At 37.1% G+C, this 12,119-nt stretch overlaps 1 protein-coding gene across 1 annotated transcript in view; it reads right to left on the bottom strand.

The window, feature by feature from the left end:
• Nucleotides 1-12,119, bottom strand: part of PPP3CA (protein phosphatase 3 catalytic subunit alpha) — a 299,473-nt gene that overhangs the window by 156,064 nt on the left and 131,290 nt on the right. The gene's annotated exons all lie outside the window — the stretch shown is intronic.

Raw genomic sequence — 12,119 nt, 5'->3', positions numbered from 1 at the left:
TCAGCAAAAGCAAAGAGTTCCTATACATCCATCCTTCTAATTTTGACTCGGGTGAAGACATTTCTTCACTAAAAAGCAGGCTCCTCTACTGAGATTAGAAGAAGGGGAAAAGACCTTTCAGACCAGATTTGCCCTTCAATGGGAGTTACACCTCTGAGTAAACTGACCCACTGACTCACAGTATAAGGAGAAAGCAGGAATCTGAGGGTGAAAACGCACTGAATATTGAACAGAAAATCAGGGAATCTCTTGAACAGTGAGAGGACTGTATGACATCAGGAGACACAGGTATTTCGGAGTATGATATAATGACAAATTCCATTTGTTGCTCAGACTTAGAGCCAACCATTCTCTCTTCCAGCCGTGCCCCCATGCCTTCTTAACAGCAAGAAGGTCTCTTGTAGCTCCTGCCATTCTTCACATTTCTAAATACATTCATTCACTCATTCAGCCAGAGGATATTCACTAAACTCCTACAACGTGCCAGGACGTCCAAAGGTCCACGGTCAGAGACGGTATTATGAAGGTTAAATTTCTGATAAATGGCCACTCAGCCCCTTCAGTGAGGGAAAATCATTATTTCTCCATTTTACATGAGGGTTCATTTACTGGATAACTCAGATCTATTAGAAATATCTGGAAGAAGCACAAACACTGTTTCATGTAACTTTCATCTGCCGTGTGCATTATGTCATATGCGTAAGAACATCTCCATATGAAGCACTTCTCTTAGGTAAAACACTTGATGTCACAGATTAAACCTAGCCCTCTTACCTCCTGAAAGCGTCTCTCAAAGAAGCAGGATTTATGGTAGACCTATGCCAAGAAATTTTGTGCAATCTAATAGCATAGACTTGTTATCCAAGAGAAATGACAACTACTTAAAAGTCAGGAAATGAACATGTACTGATGGATGCAAGCTTGATTTTCCTAACAGTCCAAGCATATCTATTTAACAATGCCTCCAAAGTGAAGTGGCAGTGCAGACTCAATGGACATGCATGAGGCTTTCATGGTCAGATGAACCTGGGTGCAAACCTTGGCTCCGAGCACCCACCAGCTATATGACCTTGGGCAAGCTAAATAATCTCCTTTGGCTTCAGTTACCTCACCTGGAAAGTGGGGATTATATCTATCTGAGGATTGTTCTAATAACTAAAGTAAATAGGACTAGTAGTAGCTATCATTGATAGAGTGTTTATTTTATGCCAGGCATTGTTTGGGTAATAAAGTCAGACACAACAATAAAGCTGTAAGGTGAGGAAGGCATAAGTACAAGTGTTTATATATAAACTTATTTAGTCCCTATAACATTACTGTGGGAGAGAAACTTGAGACTCAAACATATTAAGCACCTTGCCCAAGATAATCACCTAGTGATTTATACGCAGACCCGCTGAGCGTCAGCCCTGGCACTCTGATGCCAGAATACTTGTGTTAATAGCTACACCACACTACTTCCCAGAAAGTACTTGACCGTGCTTCACAATTAAAAGGTGAAGAGTAAACCACTTTCTAGAATTGAAATTCTAATGAATCCCGAGCGGTATTTCTTATAAAGACCACACTTTATTTTCAAAAATTATTTGGAGTGGCTTATAGAATAGATATGTAATACAAAAGCAAGAGGTAAAGTGAGAGACAAAATGCATTAACACCAAAGCATAATGTAAAATGAAAGAAAAAGAAAGTTCTAGAATTAAACAAGGAGGAGAAAAAAGAGGCAACGAAGTCATTAGACTTCTGGCACTTGGGCTCTATTTTGTTCATTCTGTTTCTTTGCCCTCCTCCCTTTTTCTTGCCTGACTAACATACACGCTTGTTAAGAAAACATGGGAACATTTCGATGGCCACATTTCTTTACCTGGGTCTTTATGTTTGGTTTGAAAGTAGAAAACATCTTACCTGGCAACTCCTCAAAATTCCCCAGAGACAGGATGGGGGTGGAAAGGGGGAAATTTCAAAAGAACACTTGGGGTAAGGCCATGAGCTGATTTTTTTTCTTTCAAGTGAGTTCTTAAAGTGTGACTAGGACAACTGTGAAGGTTTAAGTGACTCTGCAAAACTGTCAGGCAAGAATCATAGGAACACAGAAGGGAAGGAGGCTGATTTATTGTCAGGCAGTGGGTCTCTGCCACACACACACTAGCTGGCCTTATTAAACTTCAGACAGATCAAAGGGTTAAACCTGAAAGAGCTGAAGCATTTAAGAAGATGAGAGGCAAAAGGAGAGCACCCCAGAGAGGGCATCACCTTCATGAATTAGACTTTCTCCAAGTCCCTAGACTCTCTCCAAGGCCAAGATCACTGCCATAACAGATGCTCCCACCCTTTGCTGCAGATCTCTTACCTTCCAGTAATTGCTAATCCTAAGGTAACTGGCTAAGGTAAAGCCACCTGGCACTGAGATATTGGGGCTGGTTCCAAATAAACCGAAGCAAGGAAAAAGAGGAGAAAGGCCAATCGAAGGGCTCTATTTCCAAGTGGATGATAGGGACACTGATAAGATGGGCCCCTTTACCAATTAAACAGATGGCAAGGCCCGCAGGGGACCAAGATGGGCAGCAACGATGCCAAAGGGCAAACGCAGAGATGTGGTCAGCCAGAGAGAAGTTTTCTGGGACAAAACTAAGCATGGGCTAATATTTGCATTTGTACACTTTTTGGCTTCATAAAGAAAACACCAGCCTTACAAAGGTCACACTTATTTGCTTTCTCTATTCACCTAGAGTCCTACATGCAGACCTGTGCCAAACATTGAGCAAAAACTACTTGGACCAAAGAGTCCAACGTGCTTAGAAAACATTTCTTTCATTAACTCATTGTATAAGTGGCTACACTTGCTATAGCAAAATGGGATTTCCCCTTCCCTCTTTTGCTTTGAGTATGACAAGTTGCTTCCATTTATACACGAGCAGGCCAAGATTGGAAGAATTAAGCTTGTGCATGCTAATAAAAATTCTGAAATAACTGCTGATTTTCGGGCTGATTCTTTCTAAAACAATTTTCTCATAATTGCCTGTTAAGTAAAGAAGACGATATTATAGGAGACTTCTTAGAAGCATCCTAAAAATAGATAGAAACCTTCTCAGCTTTCTCTACTTCACAATTCCCACTCGGTGCCTTTTTTGCTATCGTTGTCAAATAAAACAGCAAAGTAGCTAAAATCCGGGACGTGTAAGTCCTTGACTGACTCCTGCCACAAACCACCAAAGAAGTCTTTAAAGGCAAACAACACACTGGACTAGGGTTGTATTCCCAAGTCATTGACTGTGGAAATCTGGCAAAGACTGATTTCCAAACAACAGGTTGGAAATGATATTGTTTCTTTTCTATTTGTTGATGTTACCAGAGAGTTCATCTATCTGATAGGGAGGAAGGTTGAAAGTCTAGGAACCAAAGCCATGGGCATCCGATATTGGCATCCAATTATTGACATTGGCATTCACCAGTAGAGAAATATATTCCAAGTCAGAAAAGGTTTGCAGCCAAGGTATTCCTAGTTCTGGGTTCTGGCTGACTATGGGGGCCACACCTCAGAGTCAGGGGTCCCCTGAGATTTGGGCTAGAGGTCGGTTTTAGACAACCACGAGCTGCCTCAGTAGCCATGAGTGAACTGTATCACTCTGGGGTAGACCGTGGTATCTGAGCTTTCTATTTCTCAACTCTGAGCCACTGTAGCCACTGTTGAAGGAATTCCTACTACTTGATGGGAAATATTCAAGAGTCACTGTCATGGTGATACCTTCACTGGAAGGAAAAGCAGGATACCTGCTGCCTGACCTCTTCCTGGAATAAATGCTGACAAGAGAGAACCACAGACTTAAGAAAACATTCAACCGAGGGATTTTTCAAACGTTGGTTTGGTTTAAAAACATTTTTTTGCTTCTTTCCTCAAACAAAATGACATCCAGAAATGCAAGTATATCCAAAAGAAAGAAGAGCCTAAAGCAGATTGCTTGTTTCTCTTCTTCCGTACGATGGCAGTGCAGGTGTGCTCACGAAATCCTGGGGCTCTTTGGAGTAAAATTATGAATCTCCCAATTTAGACTGACTGCTGACCCCCTCCTAGTAAACAAAAAGCAACTGAAGTCAAGAGAGAGGATAAGTGAATTGTCCGAGGTCACAGGATTAGTCGGTGACAAAACCAACACTACATTCAGGTCTCCTGGGCTCTCTTCTCGCACTTTACCCTCCAGATCTGTCCGATATGAGGTTGACTGGCCACACATGAGGGCGGCTGAGCACTTGGAAAGTGGCCAGTCCAAACCAAGCCGTGCTGCAAAGCTAAGGATTCCCTGGACTTAGAACACTTGATACAAGGGGGAAAAAAAGATTGTAAAATGTCTCATCAACATTCTTATATTGATTACATGTTTTAATAATAAGATATATTGGGCTAAATTAAATGTACCATTAAAATTAATTCAAACTATTCCTCTTTCCTCCTTTTAATTCCATGACTAGAATATTTAAAATTGCATAAATGGCTTATACTACATTATTATTGAACCGTGATGTATCTTTCTCAACAAGTAAACGAGAACAGGGTGAGTGGAAATTATATTCCTTAATCGTTCTTCTCTTTCAGCTTTGGTTCCTACAAAACCTCAAACTATTTCAAAACTGGTTGCACGTTGGAATTGCTTTTTAAAATGAATGATGCCCAGGCCCTACCTCTAGAGATTCTGATTTAACTTGTCTAGGGTAGGGCCAGGGCAGTGGCAGGTTTGTTAAAGAAATCCAGAGTATACTAACGTGAAGTCCAGACTGAGATCCACTGACCTATCTATATCGTTAAGTAAAGACGTACAAAACACCAGGCAGTTTAATTTTCCCCCCCAGACATGCTCCACAATGTCAATCATCCACAGCAGGTGCAATGTCTTTGCAAGTCCAGACACGTTTATTTCATCCCTCTCTGTAATCAGAATGCGTCCAGGAACAACACGTGTCCCATATTTCATGTGGCTACTGTCTGCACAGGGCTAAGATACTTATGTCAACACATGTTAAGAGAATAGCTTAAGGATACCACGTGTCAGACACAAAACACATTCTGGCCTGGCCTCCACAGAGTGGCACTCCATCGATTTCCTTCTGGACATCTGTATATGTCACAAACTTCTTCTAATCAAACCATATCGATCAATCAATTGATCGGTCGTCAAGCACCTTTAAGCACCTACTATGTGTCGTATTCCATGCTAGGCAGTGACAAGGGCTGGGGAGAAGTGAGCAAAAGAAAACAAGAACAAGCAGAGCCAGACTCTGAAGAACTTACCACGTGGTAAAATTATGAGTTTTTGCTTGGGATAGATGGGAAACTGTTAAACCGCAAAACCTAAGGGCAAAATTTAAAGAAAATGACAGACAATATAAGCAGTAAGAAAAAAAAGTGTCTTTATCTACCTTAAAGTTATGCCTGGGTTCCTAGAAACTCTTAGATGCAGTCACCCATTTCTTTTGTCTAAAGTATATAATAAATATCTAATTTTTTAGATGACTCTGAAAGATGAGGCTCTGTCTTGAAGGTAAGTAATGAAAATAGAATATGCTAATCATAAGGTACAATATTCCAGCTACAATATACATAAGTACCTCCATCATCAGTAATTAAAATATGTGGAATCTGATCCTACTTCTGAACAGAGTGATGGGGTACATAAAAGGAAATACTAGTGACTTTTCACTAAATTTTCTTTGGGTTCTAACATAGAGAAATTAGGGTTGACTTATATTCTTCTGGGTTAAAAAAAATTCTATCAGTATGGGGATACATGTTTATCCATGCACTGAATGTGTATATGCAAAGATATACAAAACATGTTGTGTGGGAAAGATAGCTTAAAAATTAACCACAGCTAGCCTCTAAGAAAAACTATAGAAAGGTATTTATGAGAGTCCTACTTATGCTACTGCTGTGGATACTCATCACTTGTTTGTTTGAAAGCCTCTGGCTTTCATTATAGATATTAATGCCTGTCGAATTAAAATATGCTTGCCCATCTCAAGTGCAGTTGAATATTAATTTTGTAAACAGAAACATTAACCTTGTAAACAGAAACATCCGGTCCCACGTAAGCTAAAAAAATTCTTCACAGTAGGTTTACAAACTTCAATTCATTAATTTACTGGTGTTTTTTTTCTTTTTTCCCCCTACTGCTATCATGACTTTATTCATCCTCAGCAGAGACATCTTTACCCACCCTCTCTGAATACAACCACACAGATCCTGAGCTTTAAAATGTATTCAATTATTGGACACAGTATGTGTACTGATCATTTCACTAGCAAACTGAATACCCCATCTGGTTTTCCTGAATGTTTACGTGCAAATATAGCACAGTGGTATTTTATGTAACATCCCCAAAGCGTTAATAAAAGAGCACTACAGTACTCGAAACACTTATTAAAATAAGCAATTTTTTTCCTATGACTTACAGAACATATATTTTACACAGTAATTTTTGAAACTAAATCTGAAATGTGCTAAAGCAATTCTGTAAGATCAGACACAAATTAATGAAAATAAATATTGTTCCAACAACAAAGGATTAATAATTAATTAGTGAAAATGAGTACCTTAACAGTACAATGAGAGCTTCTTTTTATTGTCTGTTTCAAAATAATTTTCATGTAAGTGTTTCTTGATGTACAGCTACCCCCTAACCTTTCCATGTACAGCTTTTCTTATTTCCTGGCTGCTACCCTCAGTCTTGAGTCTAAGGACTCAAGGACATAGTCCACAACCCTCTCCACATGAAGTCTTGGGTTGTTCTATCACAAAACTCCTTTGAAGTTTTGATATTTTGGTTAGTTCATTTAATTACCAGAAAAACTGCAAGTGGCTTACATAATGAATTATGTAATAATGACTCAACATGAAAGATTATTTAACAAAAGTCTCAAGTTTCAAAATATTTCAGAATTACTGTGAGGCTTAAATAAAATCTGATTTTTCAGTGAAAATTTAAAAGTTCTACGCACAAGTCCTGTGACTAACATGCCGGTCAGGCCAATCACAAATTATTTTATACATGTACAAGATAAAAGCAAAATTACATTTACTGGTTTTGATACATGATATCAAATGTTTAGATTAAACCAAGAATTTAAATTAAATATTAAATGTTTTAACTTAGATATGTAAATTAAATTATATATTTTTAAATGGCTTAATATGTAATTGAAGATGTGTTGTTTAATAAGGGTCTACTCTATTGTGTGTTTTGTTCTGTTTTGTTCAGTTTTAAATAAAGACAGACATAACATTTACAGCAGTATGTACTCCAGCTATACTGGATCTTGGAACTAGATAAAACGATTACAGCAGTATTTTCAGCAAATGGTATTTATAGTAATCTCTGGAATAGTAAATTTACAGTAATGCATAAAATTCCACTCGGATACATTTACATAGAGGGCTTTTTAATTATTTATTTTTTGCCTTGAACATTTTCTTCTTCTCTGGAGACATATGTCACAGGAAGAGATAAAATCAAGCAACAAACAAGATACTTTTAAGACACGTTGAATTTATCTCCCAAGCAAGCAGGTCCCTATGAACACGATAATCATCCCTTAGGAATGAAGAGTATCCAGGGATTCTAAAACTTTATTTAACCCGAGACACACTTTATCATTCAGAAATCCTCCACTCCATGGCCTGAGACATGAAATATAAGGAAGGACTTTACCTGAATTGAACTATTTGATTAGAAATTCATTAATAAATATATATCTGTGTATTGAAAATAGCGAACCTGCAAAGTACAATGTGTGCATTCTTAGTCTTCAATCCTAAACTTATAAGTTAATATGAAAAAAATCAATCTGTGCCCACACACAATTCTTTCCTTTCAAGTTCATCATTCAGCTGGAGATGCCCACACATTTTCTATGCCCACGTGCCCGCCCTCGGTCCCCATCCCCTGTAGTTGAAACACCTACGAGCGTCAGAATAATTTTTTTAAATGAACAGACTCTCTCTTCTTTGAAAGATCTTGATGAAATGGCAAATCTATGACACAAATGATATCAAATGATGTAAATCCTAAGTGGCAATTTAAGAATGTTACCACTTTTGCATATAAAGGGTGATTGTTTAAAAAAATAATGAATCTGGCATATAGCCTTATATCTGTGTGCCACAGTGAAGCAAAGATTGAAATACTCTGCCTCAGAGTCACCCTCCAGAGAGCCAAGGGCAGGAGCTAACTTCCCAGGTTTGCATTTAATTGCCCCTGCCCTCGCTCTGTGCTCCCTACTCCCCGTGGGCTCAATCATGAAGCATCAGGACCTCTGGGCCTCCCCATGTTCTAGTAATGCTTACACTGGTTGCTTTACTCTGATGACCAGAGACCTGCTCTCATCCACTCTCTCTGGTCTCCCATTTCTAAGAACGACCCACTCCTGTGAATAATACAGAAGCATACAGGAGGTCCCAATTCTCAGCACCTCAAATATGTACCCCACGGATCATAATCTTCACATATCTATTTAAAAACTGGAATGCTTTAGTGAATACCACCCACAAATGTACCCTCTCAAACTTCATTTTCATATGTTTCGTTTATCCTTAAAATGTCCTTGTCAATTCTGATTTTAAATCACATATGCATTTCTCAGCCTATGAAATGGAAAATGTCTGATATCATAATAAAGCTGCAACAGACTGCATTCCCTTCCTCCATAAAGAAACACTCTTAAGAAAGATTTTCCACTCGTAAACAGCGCATATTTTGCGCATAAAGAACATTCTCAAAGAACTAAGGAAACAGGTTGCTGGGATTATAATGTCAATTGCAAATTGACAGGCAACACCAAATTTCACTCTTTAAATGAGGCAATTAATCACCACTATTTGAAAAACATCAGAATAATTCTAATAATAAGTAGAAAGATTAACAATCGAGTGCCACCAAAGGTTCAAGTCCAGTACCCTGGCATTTGATATTCAATCAATATGTTTTTGAGTGAATGCAAAAATGAATGAACTTCTTTTTTCTCCTTGTTCACTCAGATGGGGGTAAAATTTCTGTGGTACTAGAAGTACAGATGGTCCCCAATTTACAATGGTTCAACTTACAATTTTTCAATTTTTCAACTTTACCATGATAACCAAACACATGTATTCAGCAGAAACTGTACTTCTAACTTTGAATTTTGATCTCTCCCAAGGCTAGTGATCTACAGTATACTACTCTTTTTGATCCATAGCTCCCAGTTAGCCAAGCAATAATGATACACTTACAACCACTCTGTTTTTCACTTTCAGTGCAGTATTCAATAAATTATGTGAGATATTCAACGCTTTATTATAAAAATAGGCTTTGTGTCAGATGATTTTGCCCAACGTTGATTAATGTACATGTTCTGAGCACACTTATGGTAGGCTAGACTAGCCTATGGTATTTGGTAGGTTAGAGGTATGTACTAAATGAATTTTCAACTTATGTTGATATTTTTGACTTAGGATGGGTTTATTGGGAAATAACCCTATCATAAGTCGAGGAAGATCTGTAGTTTAAGAAGAGAGAAAAGAAAAAAATGGCTTTGTTCAGATCTAAAAGTATGTATGGAATTATAAAAAGAACAGTCAATGGCCAAAATAACTCAAACTGAAAACTTCATTTAGTAAATGTGTCTTTAGAAGTGCTCATTACAGGAAAGAGATCAAGTCTGTCAGATGTATGTTTCATCCCAAGATGAAACATACAGACATGGTCAAAAGCGAGCAACAGAGAAAATTGAAAAGGGAAGGGGAAACGATCACTACAAAAAGTTTGAAGTACTGAATGTTTTAATCCCACATGTGATTACAGGATCATATATAAAACTTGTTGTTATCTGTGATGTAAAATTAACCCAACAACAATAAAAACAATACCATATCAGTACAATAGTATTTTGGTGCTTTTAAGCTTATAAAGCACTATTCTCTGGAATTTCAGAAAGACATTCAAACATTTCCTTTAAAAAGAACATTTTCTAGTTTAGAAGAATGCTATTAATATGTATTACTGAATTTACTGAAGTATGCTTCAGTAAAAAAAGACTTTGTTTTAACTGTTAAACTTGAAATATCTGAGACTTAATAGACTAACACTTTCTCAGCATTCCTAAGGGTCAGAAGTAGCTCAGGACTTTCCTTCCCATCTTTTTAGTATCTGTTTGACAAACTATCACTACCAGTCAGAATGAATTCAAATCTTATTTGTAGACACAAATGAAAAATTTATTGTAAAATGTAGCAGTCAAGAATAGCTAGAAACTAGGTTATCTAACTCATTCTAAGCACATGTAGAATGATAAACAGAGCAACATAATTCCCATGATATATGACTTTGGGTTATGGTTCCCTAAAACATCTTAAAAGCTTCAGTCCCATAAATTTTTCACTACCCAAGTTCAAGACACTCATTTGGGCATGATGGTGAATCATTTAGGCAACACTGTGAATGCTTTTCTTAAAGTTACATGTGCCGAATTCACAACTGGCAGGCTCATTTAGAAACATAGTATTTTTTTTTATTACCACATCATTTAAAATCTTTCCTTGCCTTAAATCCGTACTCAAGAAATAATCATGATTAAATATATAACTAACAGATTAATACAAATGTAAGATAAAGGATATATCCACACACATACAAATCAAAGGGTGAAAGAGTGTACGTTACTCTAACAATGAAGTTGTGTGTGTGCTCTTTAAATCCCTTGATCCACGATAATGCTCCACTTATTCAGAGCTCTGGTTCCCATCATCTTCACCAACAACAGTTCAATTACACACCCAGAGGTAATCAAAAACTGAGCTGGAGTGAGAACACTCACCAGAAAATCTGTGCCCATTACCCCATAGGAAAGGAATGGAGGCATTCTCAGAATACTAAATAGAAAAGAACGGTGGCCGGCCATAACTAAGCATCCCTGTGTAGAGTTCCATATTTCACTACAGACCTAGAGGATATCAGGGCATATCCATGGTGTTCATAATGGTACACATTCCACACTTCATAAGCATCTTATTCCAGATTACTGGACAATACACTGTTACAAAGTGGAAAAGGTATAATACAATTTTGATATGCTTTCATTAAGTAGAATTTTCAATAATTTAGTGTTTAAAAGAGATATGTCTCAGTTATGTGATACTTTCACCTTCAGTGAAATGTCTCCTTCCCTAATCAGAGCATATACATGAAGGTTTATGTATATTGTCAATTATTTTTAGAAATATAAATGGTCCTCATTCCCAAAAATGTGCGTTTAGTCATTCATGATGAAACTCAAAATAGCCTTTGATTTGCTAATACTCTATATATCAGGTGTATTTTTTAAATGATATATAGGGTACACACATTAAGTACTGAAGAAGGAAAAATGTCATAAAGATTTTATCTATTACATAAATGCAAACTAACTAAAAGCAACTTTCTTTTGTAAGTCTGAAGTCTGAGAAAATATACAAACCTCTAAAGCTGTTTTTCTGATAACATTCTTCCTCTAAACTAACTGGTTAATAACATCATGATTTTTGTACATTTGTACAAAGAAATAATTTATACTTTTGAAATGGAAACTTTAACTTTACTCCAAGTGGAGTAAAAGTTCAGGGGAAATTAAAGGAAAAGGAGAAAGAAAGAAAAGAATGGATTCTCATCACTTCGGGAAGATAAACTTGAGTTCAGCTCACCAAACTGTCAAGTTAGATTGTATTTAAAAAAAAAATCAAATCCTAAATAGCATGTGAATTTTACTAGAGCAATTTCCCATAGGTATTGGCAATGTTTACTCCCCACACAGTCAAGGGGGACCCAATTATTACTCTCACACCAAATGATAAACAAAACAAATGATAATCAGTCACCCATCCTCTTCTGACTCCCTTACCTCTAGACTCTTAATTACCCTAAGGGTTTCCATGCTCAAGAGACAAAAAAGGGTCCTAGGAGCAAAGGATCTGGCTCTCCACAAGAGGCCATTTCAGTTGCATTTTGCAAATACGACTGATCTCTTTTTTTTTTTAATGCAAATAATGTTCCCATCCCAGATACAGTTATTCAAATAACAAACTATTTGTGAATTAATACAGAATGATATGGATAAGTAGA

Source organism: Leucopleurus acutus (assembly GCF_964270905.1).
Source record: "Leucopleurus acutus genome assembly, chromosome: 4".
NCBI lineage: Eukaryota > Metazoa > Chordata > Mammalia > Artiodactyla > Delphinidae > Leucopleurus > Leucopleurus acutus.
This window is presented reverse-complemented; position numbering and strand designations above follow the sequence as displayed.